The sequence below is a fragment of the Somniosus microcephalus genome, chromosome 2 (assembly GCF_052327205.1).
Source record: "Somniosus microcephalus isolate GS21.2 chromosome 2, FLI_Smic_1.0, whole genome shotgun sequence".
NCBI classification, from domain to species: Eukaryota; Metazoa; Chordata; class Chondrichthyes; order Squaliformes; family Somniosidae; genus Somniosus; species Somniosus microcephalus.
The window spans coordinates 300,640,001-300,654,017 of NC_140988.1; the positions used below are offsets into that span (position 1 = coordinate 300,640,001).

Sequence of the window (14,017 nt, forward strand, 5' to 3'; positions counted from 1 at the left end):
TCGGGTCTCCTTCTCTATACCAGCGTTAGTTACTGGCAAGCATTCAATTCTAGTCGAATGAAATATTTCGACAGGATCCACTGCTGGTGCTTCCTCCGCAGTAGGCAGTTACAGGCGTGATAGCCCATCAGCGTTTCCATGCTGTTTCGTGCCCTTCTACTCGATTTCATATTGGTGCGCCCCTAGAAAAAGGGACCATCTTTGTAGCCGTTGCACAGTCATCACCGGAATGCCCTTCTTTGGATTAAAGATGGAGACAAGTGGTTGGTGGTCAGTCAGCAAGGTGAACTTCTGCCCGTGCAGATAGTGATTGAACTTTTTCACTCCCCACACTAGGCTGAGGGCCTCCCTGTCAATCTCGGCGTAGTTACGCTCGGCTGAGGTTAGTGACCGAGACGCAAAGGCTACTGGCCTCTCCGAGACGTCCGGGAATTTGTGCGACAGCACCGCTCCAATGCCATAGGGTGATGCATCACATGCCAACCGAATTGGTAGTGCTGGGTTGAAATGAGCCAACACCTCTTTTGATGTGATCAATGCTTTGCTCTTTTGGAAAGCTCGTTTACATTCGTCACTCCACTTCCATGGTACCCCCGTTTGCAGTAGGGTGTTCAGTGGGTGTAGTACGGTAGACAAATTCGGCAAGAACTTATGGTAGTAGTTCACCAGCCCGAGGAACGACCTCAGTTGTGACACATTTTCCGGTGCTGGAGCCTTGACTACTGCCTCAATCTTTTCAGGGGACTTATTTAACCCCTCTTTATCAATAACGTGGCCACAATACGAGATCTGCTTCTGGAAAAACTCGCATTTGTGGCGATTAGCTCGAAGCCCATATTCCTTCAATCTAGTGAGCACCTGCTCCAGGTTGGCGAGGTGATCACTGTCATTTTCGCCCGTGACCAGGATGTCGTCCAAATAACACTGGGTCCCTGGAATCCCTTGTAGGACTTGTTCCATTGCCCTTTGCCAAATAGCCGGAGCTGATGCTACCTCGAACACCAGCCGGTTGTATTGGTAGAGACCTTTATGACTGTTGATCGTGAGGTACTGTTTCGAGGCTTCTTTTACCTCCATTTGCAGGTACGCCTGGGCCAGATCAATCTTAGTGAAGCGTTTCCCTCCAGATAGCGAGGCGAAAATATCTTCAATCCGCGGAAGCGGATATTGTACAGTGTGAAGGACTAGGTTCACTGTCACCTTAAAGTCCCCACAGATGCGAACATTCTTTGGTTCCCCAGGCGTATTACTCAACGACCTCTTCATTACAGGAACGATGGGTGTAGCCCACTCGCTCCAGTCCACTTTGGACAGTACTCCTGAACGTTCCAAACCTTCCAGCTCTGCTTCGACGGCTGGGCGGGTCGCATCTGGCCTTAAAAAACTTTGGGCTTGCATTTTCCTCTATTTTGACCGTCGCTGTTATGCCTTTTAGTATTCCGAGTCCCTGCTGGAACACTTCTTGTGCGGCAGTTAGCATTTTTGACAGTCGGCCAGGTGTGACGTCGTCATCCTTTTTGGCATCTACAGTCAGTGCTTGTATGGAATGCCAATCTAGCTGTATCTTCTGGATCCATTCACGTCCTAGTAGTGGTGGTCCTCCATCTGGCAATACATATAGGTCCATTTTTGGTGTTTCCTTGCCATTATATATAACGTTCACCATTATTTTTCCTTTGGGGTAGACTTTTTGCTCCGTGTACGTCTTCAAGACAATCTTTGTATCTCTCAAGGGTATATGTGAGAATAGCCGCTTGTAGTCCCTTCGGTTTATGACTGTTAGGGCTGATCCTGTGTCCAATTCCATTTTCACTTGGACTCCTGCTATCTTGAGCGTGACCCAGATAGTTTGGTGATCCTCCGTTTTGATCACATTATGTAGTTTCAGACAACCCATCTCCTTGCTTCCGGAGTCTGTATCACTCTTCTGTTCGTCTGAACTATTCTCCGTCATCTTATGTACCTTCTTGTACTTCTCCTGTGGAGATTTCTTGCTGCTGGTTTTCTTTCCTGACCTGCAGACTCTTGCTATGTGTCCTACTTTTCCACACTGTCTGCACACTTTGTCCTTGAACCAGCAATCATTATGGTCGTGTGTTGTTCTGCCGCAGCGATAGCACTTCACTGTTCCGTATGACATTTCATTTGTGCCATATTCTTGCGGTCTCCGTTGTATCTCTGCAGCGCCCCGTGCTGCTGCTTCATGTGATACTGCAATGCTGAAAGCCTTGTCCAGCGTAATATCCTTTTCTGATAAAAGCCGTTTCTGGGTTCCTTCACTTTGAAGCCCACACACAAACTTGTCCCTTAAAGTATCTGCTAGTCCCTTTCCAAACTGGCAGTCTTTCGATAGCTTGCACAGTTCCGTTAAATACTCAGCATTACTTTCATCTTTATGCTGGTTCCTTTTGTGAAACTTAAATCTTTCTGCTATCAGCAGCAGTGTGGGGTTTAAGTGGTCCTGTAGGATTGACACTATGTTTTCAAAATCCTTTTCTACTGGCTTCTCTGGGGTTACTAGGTTTCGTAGTAAGCCATACGTTTTTGCACCCATTGAATTCAACAATACCAGCGCTTTCTTGTCATCTGGCACTTCATTCGCCTTGCAGTATACTTCTATGCGTTCGACATATGTTGTCCAATCTTCGACTTCATTGTTGAACGCTGTGATACTGCCACTCTTCGGCATTTTTGGGTGTGGTTAGACTGGCTTAAAATGGCGTCTCCCGCGCTTTCCTTTCTTCCCCGCTGCGGCTTAAAATGGCGTCTCCCGCGCTTTCCTTTCTTCCCCGCTGCGGCTTAAAATGGCGTCTCCCGCGCTGCTGCCAACGCCGCTCTCGGCGGTCCTCGTGGCAAATGGCGACGCCCTGTGGGTTTCGTGCGCTGCTCCTGCGCTGCTGCCAATGCCGCTCCCTGCTGTCCTCGTGGCAATGGCAGCGCCTCGCGTTTTCCTGCGCGCCTCTCTCCCCCGTTGACGCTGCTCGGCCCTTGAACACCGGCTGCGCTCTGCTCTCTCTCGTCTCTCTCCCCGTTGATGCCGCTCAGTCCTGAACACCGGCTGCACCCTGAGCGCTCTGCCCTCTCTCTCTCCCCCGTCGACGCTGCTCGGCCTTTTTCTGTGCCGCTCGGTCGGCTCTAGCCGCCGCTGTCCGGGAAGGGTTTGCGCAGTACCTGTTGCCAGCCCGTTTCGCTGGACCACCGTGACTGGAAAGCCAAGCCTGGCTCTCGACAGCCTCCCCTGTGATGCTCAAATCTCCGTGGTCGACGCCCGTGCTTCTGGATTCGACCTCCTTCCACTGTTCTCCAGGAGCGAATCCCTGGGAGGTGATGCAGAGTTGCAGGTAGGTTCGAATCTGCGTCGTCACCAATGTTATATCCGTGTATTTTAATGTTGTGTCCTTCAATAATCAGACAAAGACTGCAGGGAACGATCAACAGGTGTTTACTAAATGAGGGTTCAAACTGCAACTGACTGTACAGATCACTACTCAGGGTTTATATACAGGTGTGGTCACTGCCGGTACTACAGGATACAGGAGCTGTAAAAAGTAGTTCTCTCCCTTAAAGGTACGTACATTACAAATCCCTCCACGATCAGCCCTAACACCAACATCACCAACAACAATACCAACCTTCTCCACAATCACCTGATGCTGCACAGGACACAGTGCATCAGCATCCAGCAACATTGCTGCCCGAGAGGCCAGCGCTGGCATCACCATGGCCAGATTTACTTCACTTGACGCTGTATACCGTGGCTGTCATATGATGCGCCAGATTGACACCACCCCATACCAGCACCGTAAAGCAGCCCTACAATGTCCAAGCCATTCCTTTCACACTCATCACTATAGTGGGGTGGGGGGGGCGGAGTTACATCCCAACCTTCACTGGAACTCACTAAGACACTTCGAAAGGTGAGTAGAGATCTGTCCAATAAGGTAAAGTGTTGAAAATATAGATTTCAATGTTTGACAACACATTAACAGAAACTTCACATGAACATTGGCTAAACCACCCAGGTGCCTACCCTTGTGTGTTGTTAGTTGGTATGCTTGCAGTAGGTTGAGGATGAGTGTGAGGGGTGGCTAGTGAGATGGGGAAGTGATAATGTAGATAGAGAAGGATGGGTGGAGGCGGAAGGTAAGTTGGTGTGAGTAAAGATGTGCAGGAGTAGGGTAGGAAAGGCAGAGCGATGTGGATGTGATGAGTGGCACAGCAGGGTGAGGTTGAGTGTGGCTTTGTAGTAACGTTTTGTGATCTGCTCAGATCATTGAAAGGTTTGCGCCACTACAGCCTGGTCCTCCTGGCCACATCCCTGCTTGTGCCCTCCTGTGCAATGTGAAACCAGGCTGCGTGATCTCCTGGGGAGGTCTCTTCCGCCCATGGGAAGGGAAGAGAACCTCCCTGCATGCAGTGACACCATCCATAAGCATATGGAGGGAGTCATGGGAGAGCCTGGGTGCAGCCGTGCACCTCTGTGCAGTGCTTGCAGCACCTCAATGTTGCAGAACATGGACAGCACAACTGTCAAAATCAATTAGGACATGGCCCCTTTAAGGAAACTGGCTGATGACGCGTCATCAAATAATGTCATCAGAGCCACTTCCTATTAATTGACCGGGAACCTCGGAGGGCGGGCTTAACAAGCTCTATTAACGAAAAATTGCTTGAGAGTGCGGACTTCAGGAGGCAGCAGGCTGGGACCGCGACACCGATGCTGGCCACCCCAGACCCGCCTCGGCTGGTGAAATCACGGCCATAGCAAATTTGTTTTCAGTAGATTAGGTTATTCATACTGAAAGAAAGGGATTGTGTCCATTATCCCAGCTGTGTTTTGCTTTTAGAAATAGTGGTAACATCTTATCTTGGTTATTGGGCAGAAAATAGCTTGAGAAAATTGAATGGGACTCATTTTATTAACGGACAATTGTTTCATGAGGTGAGCCATGGCTGGGAGAGAGAGTCAAAATTCCCTCCTTTTGGAAGTCCGATGGTTGAAGGGCACCTGCTTGGGGAAACGAGTTGCTCCTTGCAAAAGCTCTCTGTGCATTTATGGCAGAAATAGTCCGAGTAAATACATTCATTTCTGTAACTGTATGGCATACATGTTTTAATAGCCTTTTAAAATGAGTTGTGGGCAAATCTGTGAAAAAGAATTTGGTTTAACAAAGTCAACATTGTTAGATCTCATTGTTACTTGTGTAATCTGTAATTTACGCAATGGAAGATGACTAAAAAACGATCACAGCACCAGGATGTCTCCTCTGTTTCCTGATTGGCTAAGAGTCAGGAAGTGAAAGGAACACTGCCCCACGTGATCCCAGGTTCGCGTACACACAACGGCGTGCTCCTTGCTCCGTGGGGCACTACGCTGCGCACAACTCTGCAGTGGTTGAGAGCAAATTCTTGAAGGGGGGTTTCACACAAGTTAAGTGCGAATTTCCTTCGGATGTCAGCGGCATACGCCACCGACCGCAGATTCAGGGCCATCAAAGACGAAACTACACACATGTTAAAAATGAAAAAGGAAATGCTGCAAATACACAACAGCTCAGTTAACATTTCTGGTGGGACTCTTCTGCAGAATGCTGTTTTTCTCTTTCCGGTGCTGACTTACCAGCTATGTAGTTCCAGGATTTTTTGTTTTTATTTCCGATTCCCAGATTGTCTTTTTATCTTTACCATATGTATCAAACTGCATTTTAATAGGGGTGGATTTATTGAGCCTATCCTGTTGCTAAAAATTCTTACGTTTTTATGTTGATATGTGCTGCAATAGCAACATCAGAGGAAAAAAAATCAGAAACGTCGATGACGTCATTTAATGACACGTCATCAACCGACCTTCTTAAAGGGACCGTGTCCACATTAATTTTGACAGTTGTGCTGTCAGTGTTCTACAGCATTGAGGTGCTGCAAACACTGACAATGACTGCAGAGGTGCACGGCTGCACGCAGGCTCTCCCATGACTCCCTCCATTTACTTATGGAGGGAGTCACAGCAAGTAGGGAGGTCCTCTTCCCTTCCCATGGGCGGAAGAGACCTCCCCAGGACAACAACGCAGCCTGGTTGCACAATGCACAGGAGGACACAAGCAGGGATGTTGTCAGGAGGACCGGGCTGCAGTGGCGCAAACCTTTCAATGATCTCAGTAGATCACAAAACGTTACTGTAAAGCCACACTCAACCTCATCCTGCTGTGCCACTCATCACATCCCCATCACTCTGCCTTCCCTACTCTACTCCTGCACATCCTTACTCACACCAACTTACCTTACACCTCCACCCATCCCTCTCTCTCTATCTACATTATCACATCCCCATCTCACTAGCCACTCCTCACACTCAGCATCATCCTTGTCCAATCATACCAACTAGCAACACGCAAGGGTAGGCATTTGGGTATTTTAGCCAATGTTCATGTAGAGTTTCTGCTAATGTGTTGTCAAACATTGAAATCTTTATTTTGAACACTTTGGCCTAGAAATTCAGTTGGTAGCGCCAGCTGCTAGCGCCTTAAGAGGGCGCTAAGTGGGGCACGAAGCGGCTAGCGCCCGGGCGCGGCGCGATCTTGAGTGAAGATTTAGCGGCGGCGCAAAACCGCAACGCCCGCTCAGCTGCGCGCGCAGATCCTGACGTTATTTCATGGTGCAACGCCCTTGGTGCGCCCCGAACCGGAACTTCAGTGGCGCCCCCCTTCTTTCCGCCTGGCGCTCCCAGCGACTGGTTGAGTGGAATGGTTCCCAGTTGCTGTGGGGCTGGGGGGCGCTATTTAAAGGAGGCTCTTCCTGCATTCTTTGTGGTAGCCATTTTGGACCACTCCTTCTGTGAGAGAGAGAGAGATTTGCAGAGAGACAAAGGGAGAGAGCTTTCTGCTTTGACTCAGCGCTCGCACAGGTACTTCTGGCTTCAGCCCAGAGCTTTGCACTTGGATTGATTTTTCAGTGCCATAGCCTTGAGTGGTCACATATAATGGGGGCTGCAATGGGTGGAAACGTTGGGTTTCTCCATTGCATTGAGGGCTCAGAGACGCCGAGAGAGAGTGCCAATCATGGCCAGATGGAGGAGGGCCAACAGGCGTCGGCACAGGAGGCCTTACCCTCCCAGGGTATACCGCCAGCACTTCTCCTACCTCAACATGTCTGAGGAGCAGTGCATTCGGAGGCTTCAATTCAGAAGGGAGGTGGTCACTGAGATCTGCCACCTGCTTCAGAAAGATCTGCAGCTTCAGCTGAGGAGCAGGACGTCTCTGTCGGTGGCAGTGAAGGTGACAGTGGCTCTCAACTTCTATGCCACCGGCTCCTTCCAATCCGCTACTGGGGACATTGCCAATGTCTCGCAGTTCGCAGTGCATTGCTGCATCCGCCAGGTCACGAATGCCCTCTTCAAAAGGAGACGTCAGTACATTTCCTTCCCCATGACCCTGGACAAGCAGCAAGAGCGTGCAATGGGATTTGCAAGAATAGCGGGCTTCCCCATGGTCCAGGGCGCCATTGACTGCACGCATGTGGCTTTGCGGGCGCCTCTAGAGAATGCCGAGGATTACCGCAACCGGAAGGGGTTCCATTCGTTGAATGTGCAGTTGGTTGTGACCACAGGCAGTTGATACTAGCTGTCAATGCCCGCTTTCCAGGCAGCAGCCACGACGCCTTCATCCTGCGCCAGACTTCTGTGGCAGACATTTTCGAAGCCCCGGCTCACCCCGGATGCTGGCTTCTCGGGGACAAGGGCTATCCTTTGTGCACCTGGCTGATGACCCCGCTCCGTGCGCCCACCACCCCTGCTGAAGAGCGATACAATGACAGCCATCAAGCGACCAGGAACATCATTGAGCACACAATCGGCGTGCTAAAGTAACGGTTCCGCTGTCTGGACCATTCCCGGGGAGCCCTACAGTACTCGCCTGAGCGAGTCTCCCATTTCGTTGTAGTGTGCTGCATGCTGCACAACCTGGCTATCCTCAGGACTCAGCTACTGCCAGCAGGCATTGGAGGACCACCAGAAGAGGAGGAGGAGGAGGAGGAGAAGCACCAAGACGGGAGGGAGGCACAAAGTGCAAGGGCTGTCCGTCAGCGGCTTATTGCAAGTCGGTTCTTGGCCCCTTCTCAGAGAATGGCTTGTGCCATTGAAAGAACATGAATGGACCCGCTCCGCAAACCCTGAGCCGGTCAAGGCAACAAATAGTTCAAAGTGCAAACATGCACAATCTGAATAAAGACAATTATTTATTTAACAAACTCTGTGCCCTTCCCGCATGACAAACAAATACAGAGAAACCCCCAAAAAAAGTCAGACACATAACTGGCTCTCACAACCTGGAGACAATGAACAAAAGAGTTAAACAAAAATGACCATGATCCTCGGCCTTCACAAAAAAAAACATTTTGCCACACCTCCTACTTTTTGGCCTGCGAGGGTGATCTGCCTCGCTTGCGAGATTGGCCCCTTCCCGCCCTGCAGCTCCTCCGCAATGGGACCCCAGTGGCTGCAGCAAGGCTGGGGGAAGGCTGCTGAGGGTCAGATAGTGAGTCAGCAGATGCCCTTGGGGGACGGCCTGGACCAGCTCTGGGCCTGGAGGGCCCGGCTGCTGACTGCTCCAACTCTGCTTGGGCGGCAGCAGTCTGTCCTACGGGTGGTGGCAGCTGCAGTGGAGGAGTGACAGTGTTGGCAGCAGGAATGCTGCCAACCTGACAGAGCACAGGCACTCCCTGGTCGGACGAGACACTGGCACTCGCACGGGGCAGCACTGAAGCATGCGCAGCAATCTGCTGAAGCACAGACTGCTGGCCTGCTGCGGTGCGGCGAGGGCCCCGGCAAATCCTGGCCGATCCAGCGAGGGTGGCAGCAGTTAGTGTTCGTGTGGCCCTGATATGTGTCTGCATCAGACCAGCCAGTGACTGCATGGCACGACTAAGCACTTGGCTGGAAGCCGCTTGTGCTGCACCGAAGTCCTGCAGACTCCTTGCCTGTGCTGCACCGACGTCCTGCTGACTCCTAGCCTGTGCTGCCCCGAATTCCTGTACACTCCTTGCCAGTGACTCTATGGAGTCAGGCATCCTTGCCACTGCAGCCATGAGCTCAGTGTGCCTGCGCTCCGCCTGGGCGCCCATTTCACCAAGGAGCCACACCTCCTCTGTGCTCACTGTAGCAGGACTGGAGGCCACACTCTCCCTCCGGGGAGAAGGCCGCCGAGCTTCCCTACCACCGCCCCCCGCGTTGCTGCAGCCCGCCTCAGACCCTTCCCCCGTCCAGGGAAGACGTGTCCCCATCATGGCCATGGGCAGCCTCGGCTGAGGGTGGCACTGATGTTCCGGCTTCCTCTTCCTCCTCCTCGCCTTCCGATTCACTCACAGTGCCAGCTTGAGGGCCCGCCTCCTCACCTGGCGAATCAGCATCTGAAAGCAGGGAGGTACAAGAGTTGCTTTAGTGTGAGGACAGGGCGGCAGCGAGGGAGGCATGAGTGCTGCAATGCACTGCATTGGTTCAATAGTGGCAAAGGATGCTGGTGTGAGGCACAAGTGGAAAGAGAGAGGTCAAAAAGGTGATGACCTTACATAGAAACATAGAAACACAGAAGATAGGAGCAGGAGTAGGCCATTCAGCCCCTCGAGCCTGCTCCGCCATTCGATGAGATCATGGCTGATCATCCAAACTCAGTACCCCGTACCTGCCTTCTCCCCATATCCCTTGATACCTTTAGCTCTAAGAAATATATCTAACTCCTTCTTGAATATATTTAAAGACTTGGCCTCAACCGCCTTCTGTGGTAGAGAATTCCACAGGTTCACCACTCTCTGGGTGAAGAAATTCTTCCTCATCTCTGTCCTAAATGGCTTACCCCTTATCCTTAGACTATGACCCCTGGTTCTGGACTCTCCGACCATCGGGAACATTCTACCTGCATCTAGTTTGTCCAGACCGGTCAGAATTTTATAAGTTTCGATGAGATCCCCTCTCATTCTTCTAAACTCCAGCGAGTATAAGCCCAATCGACCCAATCTCTCCTCATACGTCATTCCTGCCATCCCAGGGATCAGCCTTGTGAATCTTCGCTGAACTCCTTCCATGGCAAGAACATCCTTCCTCAGATAAGGCGACCAAAACTGCACACAGTACTCAAGGTGTGGTCTCACCAAGGCCCTGTACAACTGCAGCAGGACATCCTTGCTCCTGTACTCAAACCCTTTCGCTATGAAGGCCAACATACCATTTGCCTTCTTCACCGCCTGCTGCACCTGCATGCTTACCTTCAGTGACTGGTGCACAAGGACACCCAGGTCTCGTTGCACTTCCCCTTCTCCCAATCTATTGCCATTCAGATAATAGTCTGCCTTTCTGTTTTTGACACCAAAGTGGATAACCTCGCATTTATCCACGTTATATTGCATCTGCCACGCTTCTGCCCATTCACCCAACCTGTCCAAATCATCCTGGAGTTTCTCAATATCCTCCTCGCAGCACACACGCCCACCCAGCTTTGTGTCATCTGCAAACTTGGAGATATTACATCTAGTTCCCTTATCTAGATCATTAATGTATATTGTGAATAGCTGGGGTCCAAGGACCGATCCCTGCGGTACCCCACTAGTCACTGCCTGCCACTCGGAAAAAGACCCGTTAATTCCTACTCTCTGCTTTCTGTCCGCCAACCAGATCTCTATCCAAGTCAGTACCTTGCCCCCAATCCCATGTGCCTTAACTTTACACGCTAATCTCTTATGCGGGACCTTATCGAAAGCCTTTTGAAAGTCCAAATACACCACATCTACTGGTTCTCCCTTATCTATTTTCCTAGTTACATCCTCAAAAAATTCCAGTAGATTAGTCAAGCACGATTTACCTTTTGTAAATCCATGTTGACTTTGTCCGATCCTGTCACTGTTTTGCAAGTGCTCAGCTATTACATCCTTTACAATGGACTCTAGCATTTTCCCCACTACCGATGTCAGGCCTGTAATTCCCCGCTTTCTCTCTACCACCCTTTTTGAATAGTGGGGTAACATTAGCTACCCTCCAATCCATGGGTACAGTTCCAGATTCCAGCGAATTTTGGAAGATGACCAGCAATGCATCTACTATTTCTAGGTCCACCTCCTTAAGTACCCTAGGATGTAGATTATCAGGCCCTGGGGATTTATCGGCCTTCAATCCTGTCAATTTCCCTAACACCATTTCCCTACAAATACTGATTTCTTTCAGTTCCTCCCTCTCATCAGACCCTATGTTCCCCGACATCTCTGGGAGGTTATTTGTGTCCTCCTTTGTGAAGACAGAACCAAAATATGCATTTAATTGGTCTGCCATTTCTTTGTTCCCCATTATAACTTCCCCTGCTTCTGACTGCAAGGGACCTACACTTGATTTCACTAATCTTTTTCTCTTCACATATCTATAAAAGCTCTTACAGTCAGTTTTTATGTTCCCTGAAAGCTTACTTTCATATTCTATTTTCCCCTTCTTAATTAATCCCTTTGTCCTCCTTTGTTGAATCCTAAACTGCTCCCAATCCTCAGGGTTACTGCTTTTTCTGGCCAATTTATATGCCCTCTCCTTGGATCCCTATGCTATCCCTAATTTCCCTTGTTAGCCACGGTTGAGTCACCCTTTTTGTTTTATTCTTATCCCAAACTGGGATGAACAACTTCTGTAGTTCATCCATGCGGTCTTTGAATGTTTGCCATTGCCTATCCACCGTCAACCCTTTGAGTGACATTCCCCAATCAATCCTACCCAATTCGCGCCTCATACCATCGTAGTTTCCTTTATGCTGTCCAGAACGGGGTCGGCATCTCCAGTGGCGATGGGGCCAATCAGCCAGCCTGCCATAATCCGTTCCACTCGCTGCTCCAGATCGCTGAGGTCTTTAAGTTCAGGACGGCCTCCCCCGGTCCGTTGCTGCTGCCTCCTATTGTGGGCCAGCTTGCCCTGCAAGAGAAAGGACGGGCTCCGAGTACAGTGTGAAGCCCTGATCTTGGCTGCACTGCCTCCCATGGTGGAATAGCCCTGACAGTGTGAAGCCCCGATCTTGGCTGCACTGCCTCCCATGGTGGAATAGCCCTGACAGTGTGAAGCCCTGATCTTGCCTGCACTGCCTCCCATGGTCGAATAGCCCTGACAGTGTGTAAAGTGGTGAATGTGCATGTGATTTTCATGAGAGTCCCATAGGTGTTGGATGAGGGCTGGGCATTGGGGCTTTCAGGACCCTTTGGCCATAAAGTCAGGTGCACATGCAGGGATGAAGAGGATACTGGAACAACCCGAGTGAGGTCGTTGAACTTCTTCCTGCATTGCGTTGGGGTCCTAGGGACCATGCTGCTGGAGGTCACTCTGTGTGCCACCTCCCTCCAAGCTTTTCTATATTCGCTGGGCAGCGGCCTCCTGCCACTGTCAGGAAAGAGGATAGGTCGCCTGCGCTCCACTGCGCCAACCAGAACCTTCAGGGCCCCCTCACTGAAGCGCTGCGCTCGCTCCCTGGCCTTCTCCATGGTCGTAGGCGTAACGATGTCGCAGCAGGTCTGTCCAGGCCTAGAATCAGGGCTCCAATGTGCAGGGCGTGGCTGCAAGCCAAATCGACCCTCCCCCTTTAAGAGGTCACCGGTGCCAGCATGTCTGCCTGCGATCGCTAACTGGCCGCACCTGCGCTGTGCCCGCCCGCGGTGGTAGCACCTCGGCTCGCTGGCTTAGCGCCTTAGGATAGTCGTGCACTGCCTGCTTTAGCGCAGCAACAACCTCTTGGGGCGATGCAGCTCAATTTCGGTGAAGGTGGCGCTAACTTGCGCCGGGCGCTAAATTTAGCGCACGCTCGACTGTTGCACCCCAAACGTGGCGATACTGAATTTCTAGGCCTTTGCCTTCTTGCACAGATTTGTGTGCACCTTTGGAAGTGGCTTAGTGAGTTGCAGTGAATGGTGAGACATAATGGTAGCCCCCGCAATGGTGATGAGTGTGAAAGGAATGGCTTGGGCTTTGTAGGGATGCTTCATGGTGCTGGTGTGGGGTGGTGCCAACCTGGCGCATCATGTGGCAGCCAGGGTGTACAGCATCAAGTGAAGTAAATCTGGTCATGGTGAGGCCATCCCTGGCCTTCCGGGCAGCAATGTGGTCAGGTGCTGATGCCCTGTGACCTGTCCCGCATCAAGTGATTGCAGAGAAGGTTGGTGCTGTTGTTGGTGCTGCTGGTGTGCCTGGTGATGTTGTTGTGCCTGGTGATGCTGGTGTTGCAGCTGATCGTAGTGGGATTCTGAGGACCAAAGTGAGATTTTTTGAAGGGCACCGATGCTGATGGAATAGATGGCAGCTGAAGTTGAGATGACAGAAGTGATCTGTCAATAGTGATATAGGTTGTTCCAAGGAGGTGACAGTGATAGAGAGATTACACCAAACACTTCCAAAGTGCATAAAGCTAAAAAGTGTCCCCCAAATCCTGAAGGCTTCAGCTTCTAAGATTGGAAAGTGAACAGCTATGAAATGGTGGATTTTGTACCACTTTTGCAGCTATCACCTATTCACAGCAATGCTGAGTCATTGAGAACCCGACATACATACCTGACATGATTCCCGCACGCCAGGAACCTCATGAAAAAGCTGGTGAAATGGTAAGTACATGGTAAAATGCTGCTTAACTACCTTTTAACAAGCTTTTAAGTATCTGAATTGGCTGACCGGCCACTTGGTGTTGGGTCTGTTCAGGGATGACAGACCTAACACTTGGGAAACTGACAGAGGTGGGTTGACAGCAGGGTACCGACCCGCTGTCAATCTTTTTGATTTTGACAGCGGACCCGACTCCAAACACGCACTCTGAGCGCCGGTACGCTGGTACAATTCCGGCCAGTGAGAGTTGTAGTTGTCGGTTGTAAAGCTAAATTAATATTCTGGAGGTTTGATAGATTATCTTTCGGGATCTAAGAGTACTTCAATAGTTTTCTTCTTCTTGGGCCAAACCAAATGGACTTCAGTCTTTTACAGTCATGTTTTCTCCCACTTTCCTGGAGGTTTGCCTGTGGTTGCTTT

At 50.6% G+C, this 14,017-nt stretch overlaps 1 protein-coding gene across 7 annotated transcripts in view; it reads right to left on the bottom strand.

Moving 5' to 3' along the window:
- The window catches only part of pdzd2 (PDZ domain containing 2), a 569,380-nt gene that overhangs the window by 194,766 nt on the left and 360,597 nt on the right, over positions 1–14,017 (bottom strand). The window lies entirely within an intron of this gene.